The sequence below is a fragment of the Triplophysa dalaica genome, chromosome 20 (assembly GCF_015846415.1).
Source record: "Triplophysa dalaica isolate WHDGS20190420 chromosome 20, ASM1584641v1, whole genome shotgun sequence".
In the NCBI taxonomy this organism is placed as follows: Eukaryota; Metazoa; Chordata; class Actinopteri; order Cypriniformes; family Nemacheilidae; genus Triplophysa; species Triplophysa dalaica.
This window is the reverse complement of record NC_079561.1, coordinates 6,967,311-6,979,818: the sequence shown is the minus strand read 5'-3', so window position 1 is coordinate 6,979,818 and position 12,508 is coordinate 6,967,311.

Here is a 12,508-nt window from a genome sequence, read left to right as displayed (position 1 = left end):
CAGTAATATAAGCCTTTGCATTGCGTATCTGTATACAAGTCATAACAAGTCTTTCAGTTAGACAAATTTACAACAAGTTGTACGTTTGTCCTCTATAGAGACTTCAAACATGTCAGAAAAACACTAAAGTCGGATTAAAAGTGAGTCAGAGTGCTTATTTTCACCTGTTGCCAAACTGACGTGTTTGCCTGAGGAGGTAAGCATCACAACACTTCCTGATTCACTATGAAATAACTGTCATTATATACTTCTTATATTTGCACACAAAAATAAAATCCTACTTTAAATGTATAATGTCAGAAATTGTATTAATTTTTGGTTTAACTACAACCATCGCATACTCATACACTTCATATTTGATCAAACAACTGACTGGCTGTCTTGACCACATACAGTAGATGCAGCGCTTGCAATCTCCCTTCAGCTAATGTTTTTGACAGTTTGTCTGTAAACGCATACCCCCCATCTATTTGTGTCCCAAAATGATTTTACATGACCTTGCTCACATGCCCGTCTCTCCAAACTACCACTCAAACATGTCTCGAGTCTGAAAACAAGTTGTTGTATCTATAATAGGACTAGTGCTTTGTGGCAGACTGCTTTTGCCCCAAGAGATATTTTCCCCTCAGACAGTGCAGGGCTCACAAAAGCAGCCAGTGTCCTGCGGCAATTCCCTTCCTAATCTTCAGTATCCTCTTATACAACCTCCCTCTGCCCCGTCTCTCTCTCCTTCATCTTCTCCATCAATATAATAAGTATACAGTGCCCATAATATGGTGTCATGTCTCTGACCTCTGGCTCGCGAACAGCCACAGTGAGCACTGAGCACCAGGCTGATAAGCAGAGGATTTCTGCCTTGGATTTGGCTAATAAAGATAGACAACCGGCATGTCGATAGCTCTCCTCACGTCCGCGCCAAAGCCTAGTTGGGTATTTTGCGCTGGGTATCCATTTCTATGTCACATAAACGCTGAGGACTGGGTTTGTGACTATGTTTTGTTGGTGAGGGTGTGAAATATATTCTCATGGTACAATATCAACAAAATGTACTGTGTGATTCGTCCAAACACCTGCTTGATGTGCAGCTGTTTCAACCAGTCCTAGCATTGTGATCCTTGTGATCGCCAGATTACATATTTTATGTCGGGAAAATGTCCACCACACACATATTTTGTGAAGAACGCAGAAAGGACGATTCGGTGTCCAGCTGTAGTTTTGAGGTGAGCGGTGAATTAGCCCCCAGCATTTTATTGCTGGAAAAAACATGAACGTGGTACATACCTCCTTAAACAAGCGAGTATATCTTTTGGAGAGGATTTTGTGAGCACTGTTTAGGCTGAAAAGTCCTGCCTGATCATATTTGGGTCACATCCTCTACTTACATCTTTGGAGTACCCTATAATTGATAAGGCTGCCCTCTGTTGACATGATGTTGTATTGCAACTGTTTCAATGCAACACCAAAGAGAATCGAAAGTGTCGTTGACATAATTTACATGTACGCCTACATGCTTATAGACGGTTTAATCGAAGGCACGCGGATGGCCCTAAGTTAACTTCCGGTCTGCGTTTGCTTTTAATTGAACAATTTATTTTATGTGAAATTTCTATTTATATCACTTTGTATTGATAATTATATTGTATATTAATTAATTGTAGTAAATTACATTAAAATTACTCAATAGTTTTATAGAGGTTTATTGAAAGATACGTTTGGGCCACATATACTGTAACGTTTATGTTGTCATGATGACCATCAGTTGAAATACACATTTATTATTAAATCTGAGCAGTTAAATATTCCAATATTTACTTATGTAGTTAAAGTCCATGGCCATGAAGTCAACTTAAGCTTTTAAAGAAATTGTTCTCACAACAAGCTGATCACATTAAACATCACAACAGTTTAATGGTGAAATAACGAACAGTTGCACAAAAACATCATTAACCGACTGTATGAGTAAAAGTGGCCATACAGAAGCTTCAATTTCAGCAAATATCAGATGAATTATTTCCAGTGTGTCCCACAAAGCACACATGATAGTCCATCTGTTTTGTGAAAGAGGCCTGTTGGACACCAGCTCCACTGGCCTGCATTAAAACATCACATCCAGCCTATGCAGCCACGACACATACGCACTCCAAATGTCTTTATTGGTCAATTGGCTGAAACATCAATTATTCACCCTTTTAAGTGGGACGAACAGCCATTCAAAATTTAAACTAAATCAGTGTGGAATGTTTTTGGAAGCCTTTCCAACTACAGTAGGATAAGAACAAACATTATGGGATGTTTTTAGTGGTTAATATGAGGGAGACATTGAGTGTGGCCACTGTACATCTGATGTTTTCCTGAATGTTCTAATTTAGTTTGGTCTAAAATAAATTCAGTTATAGGACAATTAGCAATAAAGTCTGTCCAAACAATTTTGGACTATAGTATATGGCTTGCTGGTTATATTTACATTTTTGCTAGTGAAGTCCAAAGTAATATACAATGCATCAGTATTGAATGAGGAATCAAACCCACATCTTTGCACAGCCAACACAATGCTCTACCAGCTAAATAACAGAAACAGTGGTTAGAATAATTGAGAAGTATGGTTGGGATAAGCCACCACCATACACAGCGTGGGTCTTTCAACAAAGTATGTTTGGACATTTTGAAAATGATATTATCTGGATCAACCCACTGACATCAATCTCTATGATGCAAAACATTGGGCAGCCAGAGAGCAAAAGATGAATGTTTGTGCTCATCTAATAATCTTGAATGACTCACTGGAGACGCAGATTTGACGGAGCTAACTTGTCTAATGAAAAGAGAAGGATGAAGATACTAAACATCTGCCATGTTCTTTGACTGTTCTTTCACTTGTGGAAAAACTGTTCTCAGCGCACATTTGTTTTTAATCCACTGGTCTTCAGTGAAGGAAGGGAGAAATTATTTTTTTCACAGGAAGAAAGGCTGGGACCTGGGCTGAGTGTGATCTCTTGATTTTGTTAAGGTTGGATGTTTTGTTGAAATAAGTGATAGCAGAAGCAGTTGGAAGCTTGTTATTATTGTAACATTTCAGAATAGAAGCGATATTAGATGCAAAATCTAAAACTGACATGTTAGTTTACTTTTAAATAAACAGAAATGTGACTAAATTAATAAATTGAATTAAACAAATCGTTAGTAAGTGTTAATACCCAATATCAGGATTAACCTTACATCTGTTTGCATTTTCACATTAAAAAGTATCATCTGATTTTATGAAGTGATTTTAATTCAATATTTAAATATTCGTAAATTTATTTTATTAAGCAATTCACTACTACAATTTCTCACTTAGTCATTTTATGAGTTTGTAATTCAAATCATATTAATTTGAACAAAATGTCTTATAAGAACATTTATATAAAAAGCATAAAAATAGTAACTATTTGACTTTTTTGTAATACAATAATAATATTTGAGATCTTTGATATTAATGTATTAAGATTAATATAGCACAAATTCACAAAAAGGTTGCAATAATGAAAGAGTTCAATTTAATTATGTTACATAAATTATCTGTTCACAAAAAAACTGTGCTACTGTATAAATGTGTGTTGGTCTTTGAACATACTGTATGAATGGTGTTAAGAGCAGGACCTCTCACTGTTGGCTAATGAGGTGTGAATAAACATGTAAACCAAGCCAAGTTTTAACGGAGAAGCCTCTGTTCTCCATTTCCAGGGCTATGTGAATCCACAGTACCATGACCAACAGCCCAAATGCAAGTCAGGAAGACTACAACAAGAGAGAGAGAGAGAGAGAGAGAGAGAGAGAGAGAGAGAGAGAGAGAGAGAGAGAGAGAGAGAGAGAGAGAGAGAGAAACATTACACCATGATGTTTTGGGTGTAAATCTCCCGTGTGTAAGAGGATTTTGAGGTTTTCAGAGGAGGGGATGGTAAATCGATGGAGTCCATATGTTGATGGCGGTCAGGATCTTCTATAAGTGGCATTACAAAACTTGAGCCAGCAACCAGATGACGGCAAATGCGGCCTGCACAAAGACTAGAGTCAGAAATGCCATGTCATGACATGACAAAACATTAATACATCAATGTCTGTCTATCGGATGACAAACCTGTAATGATGTTTAACTTTTTGCTAACCTGTCATCTGTAAATTCTGTAATCAGCTCTATACTTGTATGGACCACAAAAATATTTTCACAAGATGGCTTCAGAAGTATAAAAATGTCTAGATGAGGCCGTATGAGGGTCAGCTCTATATTACGTTGTGTCCTATTGCTTAGAGTAATTCCAATTGATTTATTCTGTCCCTGTAAATCTAATCATGGTTTATCCAGCCCTCCTCAGATTCCTACTCAATAGCCAACTTGTTTCTCCATTCGTAAGAATTGCGCTATGCAACATTTCATCACCATCACCTCATAAAGACATCAGTCTCTCCCATGATGGCGAGAAGAAGGAGGGACACTATGAGCAGCAAGGATGTGAGTCATTGCTTTAATCCCTGTGTCTTTATTACATCGTACAGCAGCATTTCCTACAGCTGTGCGCTGCAACGGGATGAGTTATCTTCTCCACGCGGTGCTGTAATGGAGGCCGAGGGCAGCTAGCTGAAGGTGCTGATTTGATGTTAGGTGATAGTGATACAAGGCACATGGGGCTGTTGTGTGAAGAAACTAGAAAACCTCTGAAGGCGTAAATGTCACGAATATTTTATATAACTGTTGAATGCTTTATGAAAACACCCAGCTATGTGCATTTACACAGTGCTTTATATTGCTGGTTCTCAATGAATTTTTTGCAGTAAATTATGTTACAGGACTTATGTGTGTTAATAAATGTACATTTTGATATTCATTTCAGTTTGTTAGAAGTGTAAAATATTAAAGTGTGTGCCAAATTTATAATAGTCTAACTGGTTTTCTGAACATGTCTTCCCTTGGCTGGCCAAACAGTTACCGCAACCCAGCCAAAACCTAAATTATATAAAATATTCAGATTTCAAAGTAGTCTAACTTATGTGGGTCATTTACAGTTTTTTTATGAGTGTTGGTGTGACATTTTTGTAGTCAATAGAAAACTCCAAACTTCAAAAAATAAATAAAATCTGTATTCTCAAATAAAGACAAACAAGAAAGTTTTGGGGCTTGCTGCATGATCCATAATGCAATAAATTGTTAATTTCTGCTGTGTAGGTAAAGTCAGATTCATTGAGAACAAATCTGAATTAATCACAAAAAAGATGTTTTTATTTGCTAGGGAAATGAATAGCTTAGAGTGTAATTAGTTGACAAAAGGCTTTTTGTTTCTTCCCTCTTTGTGTCTGGAGCGGCTTTTCCCTGCTTTACGACAACAAAGAAGGCTAGAAAAGAAAGTTGAATGTTTAGATGAATGCCATGCTATGGCTGATTTAAGTTTGCAGCGTTATACAGATAGCACAGTGAGGGTATTTGCATCGTTATGTTTCTGAATCTAATCCGCATTCTTATGAGGTTACCTGCATTACAAGCAAGTTTAATAAATGCTTGATTATATGCAAATCATAAGCTCAGGAAAATATACAGCCCTGATGCATTTTGCAGTGTTCATCATAATGATTTGTTTATTCATTATTGCATTACAGGATACTTTTTCATATTTACAGTATCATAAACACTTGGCTATAAAATCTCCTAAAATCTGTGATCATGCAATGTAACAAAATGGCACTGAACTGTATTATATACAGGGTGACTCAATTCAGACTTAACTTTCTGACCTAAAATAAACAGATTTGACCTTGGTTTTATACACATTATTTTCTTTGATAAATTATATTATATTATACTAATGTAATACATGTATACATTTATAGTCTGGCCATTACACAAATAAAAAACATTGTCTGATCCACGTTCACTATTGAACAAGCATATGGTACCATCTAGTGGATGAGTTAGGAAAAAAATCTTTTTTTGTGTGTGGAAAATGTATTAATAAAAAAGTATAATGCCCCATGCTTTCTGATTCGAATGAGTTCAAAGATCGTGTTCCAATCAAAAATAATGAAGTTGTGTGGCGTCAGATTATATCACTAGGGGCACGTTCAAACTCAAACCGGTGCACAACGTTATCCTACGGTTTTCCGGGAAACGGTGTGCAACAGGGTTTGAGACTAGACATATATATATATATATATATGTCTATGGTTTGAGATACGCTTTCTCTTGTTTGTTAGGTGTCAAGAATGTCAGCCCAATCAGCAGTAACATGTATATAACCCACGCGGAATTAAAGTGACAGCTCGTGCAATGGGTCCAAGTAAAGTCGTTTACAAATATGTCCGCTGTATTCAACACGTAGGATGTTCATACCGGTTTCATCAGGCCCCGAAAATACTTCATTAAGAACACAAATAATCTTCTCAGCTGCCATATTCAACTCTTGTCATCACAGCAGTGTTCAACCGCACCACCGTTTCCGTTTAAAAACCTGTGCAGCGATTTGTGAAAGCGTGAACTTGAATGAAAACCTGAATTTGACAACCCGATTGTTTTAGGACGATGATTTAAAACAAAAATATTTTAAAGTAATAAAATTAAGAAGAGTACAATTTGAGGTCATAAATTCCGGAGCTTTTTTAAAATCAAGTACTTTTGATATAAATCTGACGCCATAAAGTTGACTAATCTACACTAAATGCAAAACCAAATTTATTTTACTACTCTACGCACTGTATTTCTAACGCTTTCTTGTTAATTACATAAATCAATTGATTACACTATTTTTATTTGTACTATTTAAAACATTTTATTAAGCATATCCAATCCGTAGAAACCCCGCGGTGACGTCATATCATTATGCGTATTACATAGACAGCCATTTCTGCCCAATGGTGTCATTTACAACGGCACGCTTGCATTTTATTTCTGACGTCCAGCAGCTAGAGGCTACACTTAGCGATGTAGGGTTGTCTTGTTGTCGAGATGACAGCGGAACGATATGTTTTCAATGCCGCTTTTGTTGTTTTGCATGAGGACTTCCCCGAAATCGGCGCGCAGACGAGAACTCGCATACGTCTCAGCAGTTTGAGGTAAGAATTGCTCGTGCACGAGGATGCGAGCATGTTCACAGATAGACTGTGTCGGTGAGAAACTGCAGTCAGGTGTAAAATGTGTTACGTAAGCATATAACGTTTGGCTTAAAGGGGCCACCTGAATTCCTCTCCGTACGATCCAGGATGTTTACAAAAAACGAGCCATGGTGATAAATGCTCTTGAAACTTTCCTTAAGTAACGTTAATGGACTTTTAGCAGATTCGTCATAATTGCAGTGATTGTGTATTTTAACTATGCATAGCCAAATATGCAAATAGCCCAAACGTTTTACTGTATGGGAGCTTTAGCGCCATTTACATGCAATGTAATGTATAGCTCATCTAATTGCTAAACCATGATAATTTCTGGAAGCATTTCCCTGTCCTAACCTGTGTGAAGTGAAGTTATACAGTACATAAGAGCTGAAGTTGAACATCATACCTTTTTAAACTCTTTGGTCATTGGTTCCCTAGGTTGTCATATTTCATTGGTTAAATTGATGCTATATCTTTTATGTTGTCTTGGTCTCCCTTAACGCAAAACTGTTAAAAAAGTTTTTATTGCAATTTTACATTATAATATACAACAGAACAAGTAATTGCTCTGGCACGTGTGTTGGTTGAACTTTTGTCAGTTTTGTGCTATGTGTATTGCAATTTTAGAAATGGATACTTGCAAAAAAAAAAGGATATTTCTACTTTTAATGTAATAATGGATTTAATAGTGTATGCTGTAAAATAGGCATCAGATTTCTGTTTTCAGATTTCAGAGCCATTTTAAAATATCAGCATTAGACCTCCAACTGAATTCAATCTGCAATGACAGGCAGCACTTCAAAATATATCTCCACCAGTCATGGTTTTTTAGCTCAACACTATTGACTTTGGTTGACATACACTTGTTTTAAACACGGTCCTGAGAAGCTCGATGAAAGCAGCTGTCCATTCTGCACCTCATGTAATGCCCAAGCTAAAGCAGATTATGCAGAACCACTCTTAAAAACCTTGTACAATGTTTTTGCACATGCCCCTTGGGAACAAAATACAGAATGCAAGGCTGTCTTATATGTCCAGGTCTTTTGACTGTTGGCAGAAGAGTTTAGAATAGATCGGTGTTTTACAGTTGGATCAGCATACATATTTAGTTTAACTTTTTACAGCTCCAAAGAATTGTTGTTATCACATTCTCCCTTTTGCGTGACGTAAGTGCAATGACATGACAGACTTCGGCTGCTTCCAGCAAGTCTATCACAACAGATCGGTGCGAGTCGAATTGACAGAGAGAACTGAAACGTTCCTATCTCTCTACTTCAAGGACAGGGCCTTCAGCTGAGCCTGTCATCACCTTCAGCAGCTATCACATCTATTTCAAGTGATGCTCTTTGAGTCTTGGGTGAGAGTTTCAGTGAAGTGTTGAATGTTTAGTTGGATGAAACAAATCCTGTGATGCTGCGTCACTTTAGACCGTGCAGACAGAAACCAGAGCTTATCTATAGAAAGTGTTCCTTCACCTCTGTGTCCCTGCAGCAAAGTGATAGTTTAGCCTGGTGGAACCTGTAAGATGATTCATGTTTGTGCACACACCATATATCTTTTCTGTGAAATGCAGTTAAAAGCTCTGTTTAAGGTAACTTTTGAATATATGTTATTATGTTTTATGCCCTGGGTTGTGTTTAAACTTTGCTAGGTTACCAGACTAGAGCTCTTAACACTTTCATCAGTATAAATGTAATTGATGAGAGTTGTTTTACAGCAAAAAAAAAAAAGATACATTTGTGTTTTATTATTACTTTCAAGCAATATTTTCTTTTATTTCATTATTTATCTGCCTAGTTATAAATGTATTTTATTTATTTATTTACTTTACTTTATTTGCAGCTGTCATAAATGACTAATTAAAATTAAATACATTTTTAGATTACATTTTATAATTTAACTTTTTTAAACATTCAGTTAGTCTTACTTTACATTTGAATTAATTACATTGTGCTAAATTAATATTTTATCATTATTAATATTTCCAATTTGAACAATAATAAAGGAGAATAAAGACAGAATCCTAGACTTTATTTTCTTTCCAACACAAAATATGTAATCGCATATATGGCAAGAAAATTTTGGATAGAGTTTTTTGTCAGGGTATAAAAGAGACAAAGATGACAATGGTTTGTAGAATAACTCTCTCCAATATCAGTGCACTAGCTTCATGGGTTCAATGTTTAGTTTACACTTAGACAAGAAAATCAGCATTGTTTTTTTGTTTTTGTGTATTTCACCCTCAAGTACATCTTCACACAAGCACACACACAGAGTTGATGATCTGCATAGCCAGGGTAGCAGACTGCTGAGTTTGGAGAGGAATACATTACTGCTAGCCAAAGCAGCGGCAACATCCTGAGCACACTCCTCCCTTTCTTTCCGTTCCCTGTCTTACTCTTCCTTTCTCTATCGTACACCTTTCACAGAGGATTCTGCATTCTACAGTGAAAGCCAAGCTGGAGTTATCGGACAGCAAGACACCGGTGAGTGCAGAACTGCATGTGTTCTTAAATACTGTTTTCTACATCTAGAGACCATTCGTCTGTTGTGTCTTTTTTTTCATGTTTTAAGCAAAATACCTACAGAAGGCAGAAATTCTTCTCTGATGTCTTTTATGAACCCTTGCCTTCTACGATGCTACAGGTGTTAAAATCGTATCCTGTTTTGTGGGAAACCATGTTGGCAATGTGAGATAATGCCTGAGGAAGATGTATTTCATGTGTATTTGTATGCTATGAATCAGTCACATGTAGGATATCCAGTTTCTTATGGGTGATAACTTTTTACTTTCCAACAGTTTGGCTTTGGTTCAAACTCTGTGCTGTGATTGTGTTACTGCGGTCATGGGGTTGTGATGTACTGTATTGAGTTAGATATTGTGATTACTTTAGGATGTAATACTTTAGCAACTACCGTATACGTTTTGAAAATTCTCCTTTCTGTTTCAAAACTTTTTTTTGAACATTGCTTCCTCGGAGCATGTGAAAAAAGGTGAATCTGGGTTTCAGTGACTGTGGCTAAACTTTAAGTACACCTTGCCCACTTATTCCATTACATGCTAAATGTATATCCCTGTCCATTATGTTTTATTAAAGGACAGACTCCGCCTTGTGGGTTCAGTTTCTCTCAGAGGTTTATGAGTTAAAAGCATTACATTTGAAATGCATCCAAATATACAACACTTGGGTGTAGGAAGGCATTTAAAGTTTCTGTTATTTATCATGCTATTTCAGTTATGTAAATGTACAATGTGTTATGTTTTTTTACAATATTATTGATCAAGACTTTCTGCCGTCTGTATCAGGAATTGGTCTGGTACTGTAGAGTTTGGGTCAGCTATAGAGTGTGCTATATCTCATATAATCCTATTGCCACATACTGAGGTTTTGGTTTATGGCTTATGTCTTTAAATAAAATCTTACATCACGTTTCTCTATCATGTCATCTGTACTGGAAGCAAGCATTGCAAAACTAGATTGCTCCTATTATAATCAATGAATATGCGTGTCTAACGTAAACTTAAAACTTTTTACAACTTTGAAAAATTTATGTTGATGGGAAGTTGATTGGAAGTCTTCAAATGAAGTAGATGAGTTGACTAGAAGTGCATGATGTCTTAGTCTTTTTCTCTTTGAAGGCATCTCTTATAGGGATAGTTCAGATGTACTTACCCCCAAGTCATTCCAGACCTGTATGACTTTTTTTCCCAGCAAAACACGAATTGTCCCTTTAAGAAAACTAGTTAGAGCCATTTCCAAGCGATGTCTGATAATCTAGAGCAAATTCAAGTGAGCTTTAGTGGCAACTTTGCTGGACAATTCCATGCACGGAATAAGAACCAGTCAAATGAATGTCCTCCTAACTCGGTTTTATCGGTACAGAAGAACTGTGATTGTTGTAATTGTTTGTCAGACCCAAGTTTCTGTGCCTTACATTACAGAACACTATAACAGGGCCATTATGATTGATTTTGTAGTTAACTGAAGATAAGGATTTTGATGCATCCCTAATGACAACTGGCACACGTGCAACCAGCACTTCCTGTCTTTTGCAGCTGCTATAAAAACCTTTGGGGAAGATAATGTCTATTATATACACAGACCACTACTCACATCATCTGCAACAGCAGAGTTGGAAGCTATTGAAGCGGAGTTGTTGGGATACTGCTGTGAGCGAGCGAGAGAGAGAGAGAGAGAGTGAGCATGCTGACAATGCAGTAAGCTGCCCAGAATCCTGATCAGGCAACAGTGAGACTTCACTGCATTATGATCTCAAAAAGAAACTGCCCCACCTCTCTTTGTATTTGTCCTTAAGATAAGTTACATAACCTTATGTATTCTCTTTATTTCGCTGTTAAATTCTTCATCTTAATTCTTTATTTCCAAAGGTTTATTTTAGGACAGACCTTGTTGATGTACACTGGTAAAATTTCGTATGTAAAGTAGATTTTTATCATGAATTTTGAATTGGTATTTCTGAATCAGGATTCATGTCTGAAGCATGTGTTTGCATTCACATTTCTAAACGTCACTCCGAGAGCACAGAGGACCTATTTGTGTGTGTGAATGTGTGTAGGGTTATGCTCACGCTTGACTATTATAGCCAACACAACTCCGCCTCCCTCCCGCACAATGGGACCCCTAGGAGCATGAGACAGCAGAAATGTGAACTTGACATTATAAATCTAACGTTCGCTCTGTATTTCCATTCCTCTTTATATTGAAATGCCAAATAAAATCACCCATGATTTATCATCTTTTGTGTTTTAACTGATTTGATGCCGTGAATAGGAGGTCATGTGGGATGATTGCTACCTCGTGCCACCTGGCCGCTCAGCGGACGCTTCAGCAAACATATCGACGGCCAGATTGAACCTGTTGTCTCTTTGTCACATGGTCATCCAAAACCACAGAGTTAAGCATCAGACTTAAGGTGAATTGAGCAGTAGACCTACCACAGGGTTGAGATATGAGACGTATTCTGATACAAGAGGCCCAAGATAAGTGACGCGATAAAGACTGGTAAAATGTACCTAATCATCCGTGTGCATTTCAGAAGGTCGATTTAGGCTCTTTAGGGATGTGACCCAGGATTTCACAAATCGTTTTTATTTGGACTGGAAGCTTGTCTAAACTCGCAGCTAAATATATTAATTTTAAAGTACTGATATTGTTAGTTTTTGCATTTGTCTTTGTAATCTCATTGGTTAAAACAAGCTTCTCTCCGTTTATTCCTAAATTCGATTTTGGAACTTCTTGAATATGACACATGTATAGTAAGGAATACATTAAGTGCCTATAACCCACAATCGTCTCTGGCCCTCTGTTTGTTCCTCCGTTTCTTCTGGTACATTGCAGCACTCTGCAGTAGCATCTGTACTCCACCTGCC